Below are 20,905 nucleotides of genomic sequence, written 5' to 3'. Positions count from 1 at the left end.
GCCGCCCCGAGCCGGCCAGCTCCTCCGCCTCCTCCCGGCCTCGCCTCCCGTACGGATCCGGCCGCCCCCGGCCATCTTCTCCCTCTCCGACGAACTCCGGCGAAGAGTCCGGCCGGCCGTCCTCGATCCGCGTGCAAATCTCAGATCTGGAATTTTCGGTTGACTTTTTCCCTCCTAACCCTAGCTCATGTTGCATTCTTTGACCTGCCGTAACTTTGCATCCATAGCTCCGATCCATGCATATAGCATATCAAAATGTTCATCTCGGAGAGTACATCATTTCATTCCATTGCATCATTTTCATTTGAGTTTATTTTGATGCTCGAAATGCTGTTAGAAGATGGCTACTTGAGTTAATTGTCAGATGTGCTACTCCGTTTAGCACTTTTGTCATTTTTGCCATGATTATTGTGTGCATGATATGCCCGTGTGCTCTACATATGTTTTGTTAAGGGTTTTGTCATCTTTCCAGAGGTGCAACCCATGTATTTTTAGAATGTGTGTGGTGACTAGTGCAAACTTGCAAAGTGGTGCACTTGCTAATTCTGTTTTCAGGGACTTAGTAATTTCACTAAGTCCTGGGATTATTTATCTCATGATGCCATATTTTCTTGTTGTTTCCTAGTGATCTGTGCCTCTTTTGAGGATGATCAGTAAGGGAGTTTTGTTAACCTTGTAGTGCTCTATCCATCCATGTCTTTGTTTGCAATTATGGAGCACCCTAGACTGAGTCAATCGAGCTCTACTTTTGCTACTTTGTGAATCTGGGCAGATTGTCGACTTGTTTGCAATTTTGCCGGTGATGTGGTAGTTGATCCGTGCATGCTATGCTATTGTTCTTGCCATGTCTAGCTTGCATTTTGTGCCTTCTTTATGGGTGTATGCTTGTCTTGCCATGAATTGCACCGTAGTGAGTGCATCGAGCTCGTAAACATGCCTACTTGAGTTATATTTCAGCATGTGTCAGTTTTCACTAAGTCTGAAAACTGATTATGTTTTTGCTATGTTCACGTGCTTGCAATTGTATTTTCTGATCCCTTTTGGCTCAAGGTCACTAAGGGACTTTTGTTAAGCTCTTTGAGTAGCTCCATGCCATGCTTTACTTTGCCATGTTCAGGTCCTGTAGCATGTAGTTTTGTTGCTCCGAAGAGGGCTACCTGATCTAAAATTCCAGACAAGTGTTAATTTCACTAAGTCTGAGATATGTTTGCCATATGCATTTTTGCCATGCTTGTTTGAACCCGTTAATGGATGAATTGGCCGTAGCTCAGTGCTAGACTTTTGTTAAGCATCTTGTAAGCATCCTTTCCATGTATTTTGTTGTCATGTTTGGGTGCTGTAGCATGTTCATCGCATTGCATTTAGATGCCTACTTGCTGTAAATCGCAGACCGGTGTCATTTTTGAATCGCTTGCCATTTCCAAACCGTAACTCCGATTCCGGCGTTCTTTATATTGTTTTCAAGCGATTTCATCTCATCTTTCCAGTGGCACACTTGGTTTTCCAAGTTGAGGCCAGGTTCATGCATTTCCTGTCATATCTTGCATTTTGCATCCCGCATCGCATCCCGCATAGCATATCATCTTGCGTTGTGTTGTTTGAGTTTGCACGTGGTTGATTGTATCCTTGTTGCTTGTTTGTCTTGTTTGGGTAGAGCCGGGAGACAAGTTCTCTAACGAGGAGCCCATTGAGTTTTCTTTCGAGGATCTAGTCAACTCTGACAACTGTGCAGGCAAGATGATCATACCCTCGAAATCACTACTATCTTTGCTATGCTAGTTTGCTCGCTCTTTTGCTATGCCATTGCTACGATGCCTACCACTTGCTTGCAAGCCTCCCAAATTGCCATGTCAACTCTAACCCACCGTGTCCTAGCAAACCGTTGATTGGCTATGTTACCGCTTTGCTTAGCCCCTCTTATAGCGTTGCTAGTTGCAGGTGAAGATTGGAGGCCGTTCCTTGTTGGAACATTTAATTACTTGTTGGGATATCATTATATTACTTTGTTATCTTAATGCATCTATATACTTGGTAAAGGGTGGAAGGCTCGGCCTCTCGCCTAGTGTTTTGTTCCACTCTTGCCGCCCTAGTTTCCGTCATATCGGTGTTATGTTCCCGGATTTTGCGTCCCTTACGCGGTTGGGTTATAATGGGAACCCCTTGAGAGTCCGCCTTGAATAAAACTCCTCCAGCAATGCCCAACCTTGGTTTTACCATTTGCCACCTAGCCTTTTCCCTTGGGTTTCGCGGACTCAAGGGTCATCTTATTTTAACCCCCCGGGCCAGTGCTCCTCTGAGTGTTGGCCCAACCTAGAGCACCGTGCGGGGCCGTCCCTTGGCAACTTGGGTTACGTTGGCTCCCGTACGCTTAGCTTATCTGGTGTGCCCTGAGAACGAGACATGTGTAGCTCCTATCGGGATTTGTCGGCACAGCGGGCGGTGTTGCTGGACTTGTTTTACCATTTTCGGAGTTGTCTTGAATTACCGAGATACCGAGTCTGATCGGAATGTCTTGGGAGGAGGTCTATTCCTTCGTTGACCGTGAGAGCTTGTCATGGGCTAAGTTGGGACTCCCCTCCAGGGATTGAACTTTCAAAAGCCGTGCCCGCGGTTATGGGCAGTTGGGAATTTGTTAATGTCCGGTTGTAGATAACTTGAACCTTAACTTAATTAAAATGAATCAATGAGTGTGTTACCGTGATGGCCTCTTCTCGGCGGAGTCCGGGAAGTGGACACGGTGTTGGAGTAATGTTTGCGCAGGTTGCTCTCTAGTTTCTCGCTCGTGCTTTGCCTTCTCTTCTCGCTCTCTTTTGCGAATTAGTTAGCCACCATACTTGCTAGTCGCTTGCTGCAGCTCCACTCATATTTTACCTTGCCTTACCTATAAGCTTAAATAGTCTTGATCGCGAGGGTGCGAGATTGCTGAGTCCCCGTGGCTCACAGATTACTATTACACCAGATGCAGGGCCTGATGATTCCGCTCCAGGAGACGCGTACGAGCTCAAGTGGGAGTTCGACGAGGACTCTCAACGTTACTATGTTTCCTTTCCCGATGATCAGTAGTGGTGCCCAGTTGGGGGTGATTGGGACCGTTGTCACATGTTGGGTTCTCTTTTATTTTGGCTCCGTAGTCGGGCCATGAGTGTTTGGATGATGTAATGTTATTTATGTACTTGATTGACGTGGCGAGTGTAAGCCAACTATGTTATCTCCCCTTTATTATTTATATTACATGGGATGTTGTGAAGATTGCCTAACTTGCGACATATGCCTTCAATGCGATTATGTCTCTAAGTCGTGCCTCGACACGTGGGAGCTATAGTCACATCGAGGGTGTTACAGAGTTGTTACTCTATGGACAAAGGTTTTGGACCCGTTTCGAGGATATGAGAAATATGGTTTAGGGATGAATTTGTGAATTTGATTTTAAGGGTGGTAGTACCCTATGAGGACACTTGACCCATGGAAAGGAATATGTATTCCGCGGAGTGAAGTTTGGACAAAATAAGTATGAGTTTTGTTTTGATATATTGATTACCCCAAGAATATGAAGGAATGAAATAATGTTGGATTGAAAGGAGATGCAATGTTGATAAGGAACAATAGGAACTCCAAGGATGGGTTAAAGTTATACAAGTGTTGACGTGGGCCTTAACCCACATGACCCAGGATTTGAAAAGGAACAAGCACAACCTTGTGCAGGAGGAATTATGGAAGAAGCTGTGAGTTCATCAGCAGACGTTCCATAGGAGGTTACGTAAACCCGAGAGTTGTGAAGAAACGATAGAGGTTTTGCTTGGCTTGCAGAACCAATGGATTTACCCGAACCCAGTTCATGGAGAAGAGAAGTTCTGCAATGCTTGTGAGGATACCCAAGTGTTAGAATACGTGATTCACTATCTACGTATGTAGTAATGATTCAAGTACGTGATGGATTGGCCCCCATACCAGAGACTTCTATCACGAACTATCATACGTTGATGGAAAATCAAAGAGCCTTAAAACCCTAGAAGAGTGTCGACAAGCCAAGCCAAAAACCTTAGAATGGCAGGACGATGGCAACCCTGTACAGGCACCCGTTGCCAATCGTAGGTAATACGGTGAGACTCAACCCAGACCCATTTCCTGCAGGAGAACCAGTAATTGTCGACCACCATGAGATTTTCGATAGTTGTTTAGCATTGGCGACAACCTGACAGCTAAGAAGACCCAAACTCGGAAGGATCTTATGAAGGAAATATGCCTTAGATGCAATAATAAAGTTGTTATTTTATATTTCCTTATAGCATGATAAATGTTTATTATTCATGTAGAATTGTATTAACCGGAAACTTGATATATGTGTGGATACATAGACAAAACACCGTGTCCCTAGTAAGCCTCTACTAGACTAGCTCATTAATCAAAGATGGTTAAGTTTCCAAACAATAGACATGTGTTGTCATTTGATGAATGGGATCACATCATTAGGAGAATGATGTGATGGAAAAGACCCACCCGTTAGCTTAGGATATTGATCGTTCAGTTTTATTGCTATTTCTTTCTTCATGTCAAATACATATTCCTTCGACTATGAGATTATGCAACTCCCGGATACCGGAGGAATACCTTGTGTGTTATCAAACGTCACAACATAACTGGATGATTATAAAGATGCTCTACAGGTATCTCCAAAGGTGTTCTTTTAGGTTGGCATAGATCAAGATTAGGATTTGTCACTCCGAGTATCGGAGAGGTATCTTTGGGCCCTCTCGGTAATGCACATCATAAGAAGCCTTGCAAGCAAAGTGACTAATGAGTTAGTTGCAGGATGATGTATTATGGAACGAGTAAAGAGACTTGCCGGTAAAGATATTGAACTAGGTATGAAGATACCGACGATCGAATCTCGGGAAAGTAACATACCGATGGACAAAGGGAATAACATATGTTGTCATAACGGTTCGACCGATAAAGATCTTAGTAGAATATGTAGGAGACAATATGAGCTTCTAGTTTCCGCTATTGGTTATTGACTGGAGAAGTGTCTCGGTCATGTCCACAAGTTCTCGAACCTGTAGGGTCCACACGCTTAACGTTCGATGACGATATAGTATTATATGAGTTTTGTGATTTGGTGACCGAATGTTGTTCGGTGTCCCGGATGAGATCATGGACATGATGAGGAGTCTCTAAATGGTCGAGAGGTAAAGATTGATATATTGGACGATGGTATTCGGACACCCGAAGTGTTCCGTAGGGTATCGAGTACTTATCGGATCAACGGAAGGTGTTTCGGGTACCCCGACAATCCTATGGGCTATATGGGCCTTGTGAAGGAACACACCAGCCCACAAGGGGCTGGTGCGCCCTATAAGGCTATAGGAGGAGGAGAAGGAAAGGCGGAAACAGAAAGGAAAGTGTGGATTAGGATTCCCACTTCCTTCCCTCACCCCCTCTTTCCTTCCCCTTCATGCATACATGGAAAAGGGGGGCGCAGGGCAAGGCAGGGCCCCTAAGGGGCGGCGGCCAACCCTAGGGCGCCCCTAGCTGCCTCTCCTCCCCCTCCCACCTATATATATATATGTGGGGAGGGGGCGCCGAGAACACACAACAATAATCGTTAGCTGTGTGCGGCGCCCCCCTCCACAGTTTACACCCCCGGTCATAGTTTTACGGTGCTTAGGCGAGGCCCTGCGAGAATCACTTCACCATCACCATCACCACACAGTCGTGCTGATGGAACTCATCTACTTCCTCGAAACCTTGCTGGATCAAGAAGGCAAGGGACATCGTCGCGCTGAACGTGTGCAAAACTAGGAGGTGTCGTACGTCCGGTGCTTGATCGGTCGGAGCTAGAAGAAGTTCAACTACATCAACCGCGTTATCAAACGCTTCCACTTTCGGTCTATGAGGGTACGTAGACACACTCTCCCCTCTCGTTGCTATACATCTCCTAGATAGATCTTGCATGAGCGTAGGAATTTTTTTGTAATTGCATGCTACATTTCCCAACAGTGGCATCTGAGCCAGGTCTATGTGTAGATGATATGCATGAGTAGAACACAAAGAGTTGTGGGCGGTGATAGTCATACTGCTTACCACCAACGTATTATTTTGATTCAGCGGTATTGTGGGATGAAGCGGTCCGGACCAATCTTACATGTCCACGCACATGAGACCGGTTCCGTTGACAGACATGCAACTAGTTTTGAATAAAGGTGGCTGGCGGGTGTCTGTTTCTCCTACTTTAGTTGAATCCAATTTGACTACAGTCGGTCCTTGAAGAAGGCCAAAACAACAAACTTGACTAAACATCATTGTGGTTTTGATGCGTAGGTAAGAACGATTCTCGCTAGAAGCCCGTAGCAGCCACGTAAAACTTGCAACAACAAAGTAGAGGAAGTCTAACTTGTTTTTGGAGGGCATGTTGTGATGTGATATGGTCAAGACATGATGTGATATACGTTATTGTATGAGATCATCATGTTTTGTAGAAGTTACCGGCAACCACAAGATCCTTATGGTTGTCTCTTTATTGTATGAAATGCAAACGCCATGTAATTGCTTTACTTTATCACTATGCGTTAGCGATAGTTGTAGAAGCAATAGTTGGCGAGACGACCACGACGCTACGACGGAGATCAAGGTGTGAAGCCAGTGGCGATGGAGATCATGACGATGCTTTGGAGATGGAGATCGAAACCACAAGATGATGATGGCCATATCATGTCACATATTTTGATTGCATGCCATGTTTATCTTTTATGCATCTTATTTTGCTTACTACGGCGATAGCATTATAAGATGATCCCTTAACTAAATTTCAAGGTATAAGTGTTCTCCCTGAGTATGCACCGTTGCGACAATTCGTCGTGTTGAGACACCATGTGATGATCGGGTGTGATAGACTCTATGTTCACATACAACGGGTGCAAGACAGTTTTGCACATGCAGAATACTCGGGTTAAACTTGACGAGCCTGGCATGTACAAACATGGCGTCGGAACACTAGAGACCGAAAGGTCGAACATGAATCATATAGTAGATATGATGAACATAGATATGTTCACCATTGATGACTACTCCATCTCACATGTCGGATCACGGGTTCTGGCAAAACCCTCGATGTTCGAACACTGGGGCGCGCGTGAAGGTTTTCTCCCTATCGATCCACGCCCTAGCTCGTTAAGATCTCACGGATGAACTCCACGAACTTGCAACACAAATACACAAGATTTATACTAGTTCGGGCCACCGTTGTGGTGTAATACCCTACTCCAGTGTGGTGGTGGTGGATTGCCTCTTGGGATGATGATGAACAGTACAAGGGGAAGAACAGCCTCCTGAGGTTGAGGTGTTCGTGTGCTTGGCCAACTTGTGTGGGTGAGATGCCTCTGAATGAGTTCTCCCTCTTTCATCTCGTCCCCCCTACCGTGGTGGCTAGTTCTACTTATATAGGCCCTGGTCCTCTCCCTAAATATTGAGCGGGAAGGGAGCCAACAACGGCCAATTTGAAAGGGGACAACTAGTACAGCTTATCTTGACAAAAGTAGTCTTCGCCTGCAAAAGGCTCTAGTGGTGACTCCGTCTTGGGTTCCATGGTGACCTCCGTCTTGCTGTCCTGCTGCTCTTGGTTTCGTTACACCGATATGGGAACCTTTCCTTGATGCCTCGGTACTCCACGCCCGCGCTTGCCCTGTTGGCACCAAAGAGGAAGCAAGGACACTGCACGCTGGCGCCCGCCTGGTCTCGATCGTCATGGCTCACGTCACGAGGACCTCACGAGGTTTGCCTTGCCTTGATCTCTCTGCCCATCATGAGCCTGCCTGGCGAGGCCGCTCCTGAGAAGGTCTTGCGTCGTCCGCCTCACGAGGCTTGGCCCCTCGCGAGGGTCTTGAATACCTCGTCGATGAAGACGGCCCATACAGACCTGCTAGCTTAGCCACGCCGTGGGCCGCAGGCAGGCAAGTCTGGGGACCCCCGTTCCCAGAACACCGACAGTAGCCCCTGGGCCCAAGGCGTGCTTGGGCTCGGCTTTGAGGCGAAGCCAAAGGTCAAGCACGGAGCACCGTGGGCCCCAAAAGCCCGCAACCTCAGTTGACGCGTGGCGGTTGATTGGACGTGGGCGTCTTTGCTTCCCCACGCTGCCTCGGCAACTTCCCGACTTGACAAGTCCCTGCGACATGCAAGGAAAACCATCATTACGTGTGATCATGGGGGGCGCTGGTTGCCCTTCTCATGCTATAAATGAGGAAGGGGGCGGAGCCCCCGTCCCCCACTTCTTCCCATTCCGCCTGCTTCTTCCTCCTCTGCTCCACCATCGACTTCAATGGTGCCGTCAAAGAGGTTCTCCGCCGCGGAGGAAGGAAAGGCCCCTCGCGAGGGGCCCGGCTCCCCGGCGCCCAAGCGGGGACGCGACCATCCCCGCAAGCACACCACGACTCCTGCCGTGGCCCCCCACTCCCGGGGTGGCGCCGCTGCGTGTGGTGGGGGTCCATCCGGTCATGGCAGCCCCGTCGATGAGGTGAGACGTGCCGTGGTTGCGCGGCTTCCCCGGCCACGCTTCCACTCGGCAGAGGTGCTGCCGGAGTTCGTTGTTTGGTCGGAGGATCCGACCGGCAACTGGCTTCAGCTTCCGCGCTTCTTCGTCGACGAGCTGCCGACCTCTGGTCCAGGCGGGCTTTGGCCGCAGGGGGATGACTGCTGCAGCAGGGCCTCCTGGGTCGCGGTTGAAGTCTCTGCTGCGGGCAACATAACTATGGCCCGCAGTTGGCAGACGTTCGCCCGCGCGCGCGGCCTGGGCAGGCGGTGCACCCTCCATTTCAAGTAGGACGGTGATGGGACCCTCTACATGAGGGTGTTTGGGGAAGATGGTCGCCGCACCGGGTGCTGCCCCGAGACGAACGACGGCGAGGAGGTGCTCGGTCTCGGCAATGGCCGCGACGAGGGCTAGCCCGCCGGCCGTGCCTCGTCCAGCTACGGTGGCTCTTCTCTTGGCGAAAGCTCCAGCAGCGGTGGCTACGACCAGCTGCCACGCCGCCACGCTCGCTTCAAAGGTGGTAGCGGATCGTCTGATCGCCGCGCCTCCGTGAAGCGCAAGGAGGGATCCGGCTAAGCTCGGGACGTTGCTGGAGGCCTGGCCCCGTGGTTCGCTGCAACACCGGTTTTGTTTTGTTCCTCTTTTCTTTCCTGCATTAAAATGAAACCAGTATGGGCCCGGAGGGGTGTGTATCAAACTGTGATTCCTCAATCATTACGCTATGCTTGTTATTTCCGTGCTGTGTTGTTATTTTGTGCGGAGATAACTTAGCCTGGCGCATTCGGGACAGCCTCTTCTTCAGGAGGCACTTGTTTCCTCGTGCCCGTCTTGGCTTAGTGGTTGCTCAGGAACTGCAAAAAATCCGTTAGGAAGCTCGCTAGGAGACTTATCATTCACCCGAGCCTTGACCCAGCGCTTCATATCACGGTACCTGAGGGGCACGGATTAGGAGAGATGTGCCGACTTCTGGGCTCGAATGAGGGTGCCTCGCGAGAAAGCAGACCGAAGGCAGAGAGAAGGACCAACACAGGAGGAAGAAACCCTCGCGAAGGCACCTGCCTAGCCCCCTCGCGAGGTATGCGAGAGATTGAACATAAGCGAACTAGATTCAGAAAAGGTGGCAAAAGGCGATGGAACCAAATCAAAAAGGAACACCAGAAGCAAACTTCATTAAGAGAAGGCGAGCCAACTATGGAAAGCGAATGAAAAGCCGCGTCCGACACCTAGTCTAGTATTCAAGTCTTCTCACCAGCGCGGAGCTAAGTGCTGCCACTAGGCGTGGGAGGGAGCCCCGAGGCCCGAGGGCGGCACTCCTGAGACTCCGGGGCATGTACAGCCCACTCATTATTACGTGAGAGTGTCACAGGCGGCGATTCTTCACAGGCACCGGGCCTTCTTCACAGGCACTGGGCCTTTATTCACAGGCACTGGGCCTTGCTTCACAGGCACTGGGCCTTGCTTCGTGGGTAGAACTTCCGGAGGTGCTGGATGTTGCGGGCGTTCTGGATGGGCACCCTGTCCACTATCTCCAGGCGCGCAGCGCCATGCCTGGAGATATGGACGACCCTGAACGGGCCCTCCCACATGGGTGAGAGCTTGTGCAACCCTTTCCTAGAGAGGAACCGCCTCAGGACGAGGTCGCCTGCCTCGAGCGTCTTGGAGCGGATGTTGCGACAGTGGTATCGCCATAGTGCCTGCTGGTACCTTGCGGCCCTCAGTGCAGCTTCGTGGCGATGTTCCTCCCCCAGTACAAGGTCCATCCCCCGCATGGTGTCCTGCTGCATTTCATCAAATGCCAGGACCCGTGCGGAGCGATGCTTGACCTCATGAGGGAGGACCGCTTCGGCTCCATAGACAAGGAAGAACGGGGTCTCTCCCGTCGGCTTAGTGGCGGTGGTGCAGATGGACCACAACACGGACTGGAGCTCGTCGTGCCAGCCCCTGCCGCAGGCCTCGAGCTTCTTCCTGAAGGTCCTGGTCTTGAGGCCTCTCAGGACCTCCGCGTTGGCGCGTTCAGCCTGGCCATTGCTCCTGGGGTGCGCCACCGAAGCGTAGCAGATCTGCGTTCCAAGGTGAGCCCATTATGTTTTGAAGAGATTACTGGTGAAATGCGAGCCATTGTCGGTGATGATGTGGTTGGGGACCCCGAAATGGCTCACGAGGCCCTTGATGAACTTAACCATGGAACCAGCTGGGATGGTGCGGACGGCTTCCACTTCCGCCCACTTGGTGAACTTGTCGATGGCGATGTAGAGGTAGTGGTAGCCCCCTGGCGCTCGAGGGAATGGGCCCAAGATATCCAGCCCCCAGACCGTGAATGGCCATGTGAGCGGTATAGTTTGGAGGCCCTGAGCTGGCTGATGGATCTGCTTGGCGTGGAACTGGCAAGCTTCACAGGACTTCACCAGCTCAACTGCGTCGTTGAGCGCCGTGGGCCAGTAGAATCCACTGCGGAACACCTTGCCGACAAGAGTCCATGACGACAAGTGGTGTCCGCAGTCCCCGCCATGTATGTCAATCAGCAACTCCTCCTCCTGGTCCCTGGAAATGCAACGCAATGAAACATCATTTGGCTGCTTCCTATACGACTCACCGTCCTGGATGAGGTATGCCATGGCTTGCCGGGCCACGCGCTCTGCATCCTCTTCCTTCTCCGGTAGCGCCCCTTGCCTCAGATATTCCTTGAATTCCTTGGTCCAACATCCCTCTTGGGGCTCGAGCGCCAAGAGCAAGCGAGCTCCTGAGGTCGGGCCACAAGCTGGGGCTCCCGTGGCAGGCGGTTGTGGGAGCTCCTCCCGAGGCCGTGCCGTGCTTGAAAGTGGTGGCGTCGCTGACGGCTTGAAGAGCCGCTCCTCGAAGACGCCAGGCTCTTGGGGCTGCCTCTTGGATGCCCTCCTGGCGATGTCGTCGGCTTCCTTGTTGGTGCCACGGGGGCACATGCTGCACCTCCAGGCCTAGGAGCTGCTTTTCCATCTTACGTACCTCTGTGAGGTACGCCTCCATGTGCTCGTCCTTTGGCTCATATACTTTGTTGGAGAAGTTGACTAGGAGCTGTGAGTCGCCCCTAAAGGTGAGGCGCTTTACCCCTAGAGATGCCGCGACCTTCAAGCCAGCTATGAGGCCTTCGTATTCTGCGATGTTGTTGGAGACCTTCTCGCCCTGCTGAAAACAGAGCTGCACAACATAGTAGAGCTTGTCCTGCGTGGGCGAGATGAGTACTGCTCCAGCCCCCACACCGTGGTGCGCGAAGGCACCATCAAAATACATGACCCATCTGCCGGGCGCCTCACTTCCTAGGGAGGTGGACCGGTCCTCGCCCACTTCAAGTGCCGGGGCATCCGTCCATGCCGCCACAAAATCAGCGAGTGCAGCTCCCTTGATGACCCTGGTAGTGCTAAACTCCAACTGGAACGCCTGCAGCTCGATGTTCCACTCGGCGACCCTTCTAGCGGAGTTGGGGCTCCTAAGCACCCTCTCCAATGGGTAGGCCGAGACGACCTTGATAGGGTGGCCTTGGAAGTAGTGCCGCAACTTGCGTGAGGCCACCAGGAGCGCGAGCAGGAGCTTCTGAGGCATGGGATATCGTGCCCTCACATCCCTCAACACCATGCTGACGAAATACACCGTGTGCTCGACGAGGACCGGCGTGTTCGTGAGGCCCGTGTCTTGTGAAAGTTGGGATGCCTCCTGAGGTGGCGGGACCCCTAGTGCCTGATCACTTGCGGGAATCTCTACGGCGTCGTCCTACTGAGCTTGGTCTTCTGTTGCTGCCACTATGGCTCTTGCTGCGCCTTGTTGCGTCATCTCGGCTGGCGGCATAGCTTGGCGCAGCATGCTCTTGGCCTGGTGCTCCTCCCGAACTGCCACTAGCGCAGCGCTGGCGGAGTATGGGGTGGCGGTAAGATAAAGTACTAGAGGCTCGAGAGCCGTGGCGCCACCATCACCGGAGGGCTGGTCAGGTATCTCTTGAGGTCTTGGAAGGCTCGGTCAGCCTCCGGAGTCCACTCAAACGGGCCCTTCTTCTTCATCAACTTGAGGAAGGGTAAGGCGCGCTCTCCCAGCTTGGAGATGAAGCGCCCCAACGCAGTCACCCAACCAGCCAGCTTCTGCATTTCCTTGAGGGTCTACGGTGGGCTCATGTCCTCAATGGCCTTGATATTCTCCGGGTTCGCCCCGATCCCTCTGTGTGACACGAGGAATCCCAGCAGCTTGCTGGAAGGGACACCGAGCACACACTTTTCCGGGTTAAGCCGCAAGTTCACCTAGTGCAGGCTTTCGAAGGTCTCCTTCAAGTCTTGGATCAAGGTTCTCGCCTCCCGAGACTTCACCACAATGTCGTCGACGTAGGCCTCCGTGTTCCTCCCGAGCTGCCGCCCTAAAGCGATGTGCATCAGCTGCTGAAAGGTCGCACCCGCGTTGCGCGGTCCGAAGGGCATACAGGTGTAGGAGTACACCCCACACGGGGTCAGAAAGGCTGTCTTCTCTACATCTTCCACCGCCATCTTGATTTGGTGATACCCTGAGAACGCATCCAGGAAGCACAGTAGGTCGCACTCGGCAGTGGAGTCGATGATCTGGTCGATGTGCGGGAGAGGGAACGGATCTTGAGGGCACGCCTTGTTGAGGTTGGTGAAGTCGATGCACATTCGCTCCTTCCCGCCTTTCTTAGGCACCACGACGGGGTTCGCCAGCCATTCGGGGTACCTAACCTCACGAATGGCTCCTTCCGCCTCCAACTTGCGGGTCTCTTGGACGATGAAGGCCTGCTTCTCCGTGGACTGCCGCCTTGCTCGCTGCTTCACAGGGCGCACATTGGGCATACCCTTAAGTGGTGCTGAATCACCTCTCTCGGGACCCCCACCAGCTGATTGGGCTCCCACGCGAATATATCCTTGTTCACTAGCAAGAACTTTACCAATGCTTCCTCTTGGCTGGGGTTGAGGCCGGCACCTATGGTGAAGGTGGCTCCTGAGGAGCCGTCCTCATCGACTGGCACCTGCTTCGTTTCTGCCTTGTCTTGGGTGAACAACTTCTTCTTCTTGGTTGGCGCAGCCTCCTTGGCCTCGGGGGCACCGGCGCCGATGGGCTGTGCCGTCGTAGCGGTCCTGAAGGCAAGTTTGAGCACCATCACGGCCTCCTTGGTGTCCCCCTCGACGGTGAGGACACCTTTGCTTCCAGGCATCTTCATGAGGTTGCAGGCTGGATGAGTCGCCGCCATGAACTGGGCCAGAGCGGGGTACCCGAGGATGGCGTTGTATGGGAGGCCGATGCGGGCGATGTCGAAGTCGACCAGCTCGGTGCGGTAGTTGTCGCGCGTGCCGAAGGCGTCGGGAAGGCGGATCTGCCCCAGGGAGCGGGCAGCGCCACCACCAACTCCTAAGAAAGGCTTGCTGAGGCTGAGCCGCTCGAGCGGCACGTGAAGAAGGCTGAAGGCTTCCACGGAGAGCAAGTTGAGGCTAGCGCCGCCGTCAATGAGGGTCTTGGTGACGGCAACGTTGCAGATGGTGGGGTGCAGAGCATCGGAAGCATGCCCGAGCTAGTGGTGGTGACGGGGTGGTCTTCTGAGATGAAGGTGAGGTCGGCCTCAGGCGCAGCCCAGCCCAGCGGAGCCCCCGAGCGCTTGGAAGCGGCACCAATCTGGCGGAGGAACGACTTGATATGGCAGTCTGAAGGCGGCGCCTGTGAGCCGCCTAGCAGGGCCGCGACCGCGTGGTGCGCCGGTGCCGCGTAGCGCGCAGTGAAGAGGTCACGCAGCTCCTCCCAAGAAACCACCGTGGATCCGGGAAGGTTGAGCAGCCAGGCGCGCGGCTCGCCGACGAGGGCCATGGGAAGCCAGTTGGCCATGACCTTGTCATTGCCCCGACCTCGAGGACGGCCTCCTCATATGCTAGCAGGGAAGCTGACGGGTCCGCTGCGCCGTCGTAGCGCGGCGGCATCTCCGGCTTGAACTTGGGTGGCCACCGCACGCGCCGCAGGGCGGCGGCCAGGGCTCGGAGCCCTCTGGCCCCGTCGTCGATGCTGGCCGTTAGAGTCGGTGGCAGGGCGCCTGCCATGTGGGTGAAGCGCGGTGGCGACGGAGCGCAGATCGACGGAAGAGAAGCTACGTCGCACCCCCTACTTGGCGCGGCAAATGTCGGACCATGGGTTCCAGCAAAACCCTCGAGGTTCGAACACTGGGGTGCGCGCGAAGGTTTTCTCCCTATCGATCCACGGCTAAGATCTCGCGGATGAACTCCACGAACTCGCAACACAAAGACACAAGATTTATACTGGTTCGTGACACCGTTGTGGTGTAATACCCTACTCTAGTGTGGTGGTGGTGGATTGCCTCTTGGGCTGATGATGAACAGTACAAGGGGAAGAACAGCCTCCTGAGGTTGAGGTGTTCTTGTGCTTGGCCAACTTGTGTGGGTGAGATGCCTCTGAATGAGTTCTCCCTCTTTCGTCTCGTCCCCCCTACTATGGTGGCTAGTTCTACTTATATAGGCCCTGGTCCTCTCCCCAAATAGTGAGCGGGAAGGGAGCCAACAACGGTCAATTTGAAAGGGGACAGCTAATACAGCTTATCCTGACAAAAGTAGTCTTCGCCTACAAAAGGCTCTGGTGGTGACGCCGTCTTGGGCTCCATGGTGACCTCCGTCTTGCCGTCCTGCTGGTCTTGGTCTCGTTGCACCGATAATGGGAACCTTTATTTGATGCCTCAGTACTCCGCTCCTGTGCTTGCCCCCTTGGCACAAAAGAGGAAGCAAGGACACTGCGCGCGCTGGCGCCCGCCTGGCGCCCACCTGGTCTCGATTGTCATGGCTCATGTCACGAGGACCTCGCGAGGTTTGCCTTGCCTTGATCTCTCCGCCCCTCGTGAGCCTTCCTGGCGAGGCCGCTCCTGAGGAGGTCTTGCATCGTCCACCTCGCGAGGCTTGGCCCCTCGCGAGGGTCTTGAATACCTCATCGATGAAGACATGCCGTACAGACCTGCTAGCTCAGCCATGCCATGGGCCGCAGGTAGGCAAGTCTGGGGACCCCTGTTCCCAGAACGCCGACATCACGTGATGATCGGACATGGTTTAGTTGATTTGGATCACATATCATTTAGATGACTTGAGGGGTGTCTATCTAAGTGGGACTTCTTAAGTAATTTGATTAATTGAACTTAATTTGTCATGAACTTAGTCCTGATAGTATTTGCATATCTATGTTGTAGATCAATAGCTCGCGATATAGCTCCTATATATTTTTGATATGTTCCTAGAGAAAAGTTGAAAGATGATAGTAGCAATAATGCGGACTGGGTCCATGATCCGAGGGTTATCATCATTGCTGCACATATGAATTATGTCCTTGATGCAACGCTGAGTGACAGACCTATTGCAGGAGTAGATGCAGACATTATGAATGTTTGGCAAGCTCGATATGATGACTACTTAATAGTTTAGTGCGCCATGCTTTACGGCTTATAACTTGGACTTCAAAAATGTTTTGAACGCCACGGAGTATATGAGATGTTCCAAGAGCTGAAATTGGAATTTCAGACTCATGCCCGTGTCGAGAGGTATGAGACCTCTGGCAAGTACTTTGCCTAAAAGATGGAGGAGAATAGCTTAGCTAGTGAGCATGTGCTCAGAATGTCTGGGCACTACAATCGCTTGAATCAAGTGGGAGTTAATCTTCCAGATAAGATAGTGATTGACAAAGTTCTCTAGTCACTGTCACCAAGCTACTAGAACATCGTGATGAACTATAATGTGCAAGGGATAACAGAAAAAAAATTCCCGTGCTCTTCGTGACGCTGAAATCGGCGAAGGTAGAAATCAAGAAAGAGCATCAAGTGTTGATGGTTAACAAGACCACTAGTTTCAAGAAAAAGGGTAAAGGAAAAGAAAGGGAACTTCAAAAAGAATGACAAGCAAGTTGCCACTCCCATGAAGAAGCCCAAAGCTGGACCCAAGCCTGAAATTGAATGCTTCTACTGCAAAGGGACTGGTCACTGCATGCAGAACTGCCCCAAGTATTTGGCGGATAAGAAGGATGGCAAAGTGAACAAAGGTATATTTGATATACATGTTATTGACGTGTACTTTACTAGTGTTCATAGTAACCCCAGGGTATTTGATACCGGTTCAGTTGCTAAGATTAGTAACTCAAAACATGAGTTGCAAAATGAACAGAGACTAGTTAAGGGCGAGGTGACGATGTGTGTTGGAAGTGATTCCAAGTTTGATAAGATCACCATCACACACTCCCTCTACCTTCAGTATTAGTGTTGGACCTAAATAAATGTTATTTGGTGTTTGCGTTAAGCATGAATATGATTGGATCATATTTATTGCGATACAGTTATTCATTTAAGTTAGACAATAATTGTTGTTCTGTTTACATGAATAAAACCTTCTATGGTCATACAGCCAATGTAAATGGTTTATTTAATCTCGATCGTAGTGATAGACATATTCATAATATTGATGCCAAAAGATGCAAAGCTGATAATGATAGTGAAACATATTTGTGGCACTGCCGTTTAGGTCATATTGGTGTAAAGCGCATGTAGAAACTCCATGCAGATGGACTTTTGGAATTACTTGATTATGAATCATTTGATACTTGCGAACCATACCTCATGGGCAAGACGACTAAAACTCCGTTCTCCGGAACAATGGAGCGAGCCAATGACTTATTGGAAATAATACATACCTATGTATCTGGTCCGATGAGTGTTGAGGCACGGGGCAGGTATTATTATTTTGTGACCTTCACAAATGATTTGAGCAGATATGGGTATATCTACTTAATGAAACACAAGTTTGAAACATTTGAAAAGTTCAAAGAATTTCAGAGTGAAGTGGGCAATCACCGTAACAAGAAAATAAAGTTTCTACGATCTGATCGTGGACGAGAATATTTGAGTTATGAGTTTGGCCTTCATTTAAAACAATGTGGAATAGTTTCACAACTCACGCCACCTGGAACACCACAGCGTAATGGTGTGTCCGAACATCGTAACCGTACTTTATTAGATATGGTGTGATCTATGATTTTTCTTACCGATTTACCACTATCGTTTTGGGGTTATGCATTAGAGACAACTGCATTCACGTTAAATAGGGCACCGTCTAAATCCGTTGAGACAACACCGTATGAAATGTGGTTTGGTAAGAAACCTAAGCTGTCGTTCCTTAAAGTTTGGGGTTGCGACACTTATGTCAAAAGGCTTCAACTTGATAAGCTCGAACCCAAATCGAAGAAGTGCATCTTTAAAGGATACCAGAAGAAAGAAATTGGGTACACCTTCTACCACAAATCCAAAGGCAAGATATTTGTTGCCAAGAATGGAAACTTTCTAGAGAAGGAGTTTCTCTCGAAAGAAGTGAGTGGGAGGAAAGTAGAACATGATGAGGTAATTGTACCTTCTCTTGAATTTGAAAGTAGCTCATCACAGAAAACCGTTCCCGTGATGCCTACACCAACTAGAGAGGAAGCTAATGATAATGATCATGAAACTTCAGATCAAGTTACTACCGAACCTCGTAGGTCAACCAGAGCATGTTCCGCACCAGAGTGGTACGGTAATCCTGTTCTGGAAGTCATGTTACTAGACCGTGACGTACCGACGAACTACGAAGAAGCAATGATGATCCCAGATTGAGATAAATGGCTTGAGGCCATGAAATCTGAGATAGGATCCATGTATGAGAACAAAGTGTGGACTTTGGCTGACTTGCCCGATAATCAGCGAGCCATGGGGAATAAATGGATCTTCAAGAAGAAGACTGAGATTGATGGTAATGTTACTGTCTACAAAGCTTGACTTGTCATGAAAGGTTTTCGACAAGTTCAAGGAGTTGACTACGATGAGACTTTCTAACCCATAACGATGCTTAAGTCTGTCTGAATCATGTTAGCACTTGCCGCATTTTATGATTATGAAATCTGGCAAATGGACGTCAAAACTGCATTCCTTAATGGATTTCTGAAAGAAGAGTTGTATATGATGCAACCAGAAGGTTTTGTCGATCCTAAAGGTGCTAACAAAGTGTGCAAGCTCCAACGATCCATCTATGGACTGGTGCAAGCATCTCGGAGTTGGAATATACATTTTGATGAGGTGATCAAAGCATATGGTTTTATACAGACCTATGGTGAAGCCTGTATTTACAAGAAAGTGAGTGGGATCTCTGTAGCATTTCTGATATTATATGTGGATGACATATTGTTGATTGGAAATGATGTAGAATCTCTGGATATCATAAAAGGATATTTGAATAAGAATTTTTCAATGAAATACCTCGGTGAAGCTGCTTATATATTGGGCATCAAGATCTATAGAGATAGATCAATATGCTTGATAAGACTTTCAATGCGTTCATACCTTGACAAGAGTTTGAAGGAGTTCAAAATGGATCAGTCAAAGAAGAGTTCTTGCTTGTATTTTATGGTGTGAAGTTGAGTAAAGACTCAAAACCTGACCACGACAGAAGATAAAAAAAGAATGGAAGTCATTCCCTATGCCTCAACCATAGGTTCTATAAAGTATGCCATGCTATGTACCAAACCTGTTATGTATCTTGCCATGCGTTTGGCAAGGGGGTACAATAGTGATCCAGGACTAGATCTGATGAGGACATGACTACCTTGGATACGACCAAAAATATTGCATACATGCATATTTGTCAGGTGATTTCTAATGCAAACTATTCAATAGTCTATTTATGTTATCCAGAACAAAAATACTTCACACACTTTTGTGTTTTGTCTAATTGCAGGTGTATGGGACATTTGTACAATCCACATATGAAGATATGGGAAAAGGAGATGTTTAGGTTGTGTTCAAAAAGTCCTCTCACGTCACTTTTGGGCCAAGAGAAGATAGAGTCCAAGTCTCTCACGTTCTGGATTCAGATTCGGACTGCACAGACATACCTGACTCAAAACGTCAATAACTTTTTCATACGGACTCCGAATTGGGTGATTCTTTTTTTGTTGGAAACTAGATTCCGTGCTCTTTCCATCCCAATTGGATTCACCTTCAAATTCGTCCGGAGCGTTGAGTTACGGACGAAACAATCTGACGTTGCAGCAGAATCCGAGTCAAACTAGAAGCCCAAAGGTGTTGCATCACCTCCACTTGGGCCCATGAGCCTTGTACGACCTAGGGTTAGTTTTAGGCTGCCTTGGGACGTCCTCCCACCTCCTTGGCCGCCACCCCTTGCTCCTATATAAGTAGATCCATCTAGTAGCTTTTTCCTTGGGATTTGTTTAGTTAAAAGTTAGCCATTGCAACTTCGTGTACTTCGTTTGTGTCCAACGACCAGACCAAGACCGCTTCCGGATCCCCATAATTATCAATACCTCATATATATTTGCAATATTCAGATTGCTTTATCATATTCTTGCTCGTTCTTCGATTGCTTGCAGGAATAGACCTTCGTGGTCAGGCTGACCGTGCTTCCGGCATCGTCAGTAACCTCAAGAGATTGGTTTAGCGATTGCTAAGGCGCAACGTCGTGCACGTTTGTAGTCGGATCGTCAAAGTTGTCTCCACCAAATCGATAGTTATCATCTCATCGAAAGATCGGGACACCCTCGCCTCTATCAAGTGGTATCAGGACTAGATCACTGTACAACGGTCAAAATTATCCTTAGTTACCTTAAAGAGGACTAAGGAAATGTTTCTCGGTTATGGAGGTGATAAAGAGTTCGTCGTAAAGAGTTACATCGATGCAAGCTTTGACACTAATCTAGATGACTCTAAGTCTCAATCTAGATATGTATTGACGTGGGAGCAATTAGCTATAGTAGCTCCATACAGAGTATTGTAGATATAGAAATTTGCAAAATACATGCGGATCTGAATGTGGCAGACCCGTTGACTAAACTTCTCTCACAAGCAAAACGTGATCACACCTTAGTATTCTTTGGGTGTTAATCACATAGCGATGTGAACTAGATTATTAACTCTAGTAAACCCTTTGGGTGTTGGTCACATGGCGATGTGAACTATGGGTGTTAATCACATAAAGATATGAACTACTGGTGTTAAATCACATGGCGATGTGAACTAGATTATTGACTCTAGTGCAAGTGGGAGACCGAAGGAAATATGCCCTAGAGGCAATAATGGAGTTGTTATTTTATATTTCCTTATATCATGATAAATGTTTATTATTCATGCTAGAATTGTATCAACCAAAAACTTGATATATGTGTGGATACATAGATAAAACACTATGTCCCTAGTAAGCCTCTACTAGAATAGCTCGTTAATCTTAAATGGTTAAGTTTCCTAACCATAGACATGTGTTGTCATTTGATGAACAGGATCAAATCATTAGGAGAATGATGTGATGGACAAGACCGACCCGTTATCTTAGCATATTGACCGTTTAGTTT

The sequence above is a fragment of the Triticum dicoccoides genome, chromosome 1A (genome assembly GCF_002162155.2).
Source record: "Triticum dicoccoides isolate Atlit2015 ecotype Zavitan chromosome 1A, WEW_v2.0, whole genome shotgun sequence".
Classification (NCBI taxonomy): domain Eukaryota; kingdom Viridiplantae; phylum Streptophyta; class Magnoliopsida; order Poales; family Poaceae; genus Triticum; species Triticum dicoccoides.
This window is presented reverse-complemented; position numbering follows the sequence as displayed.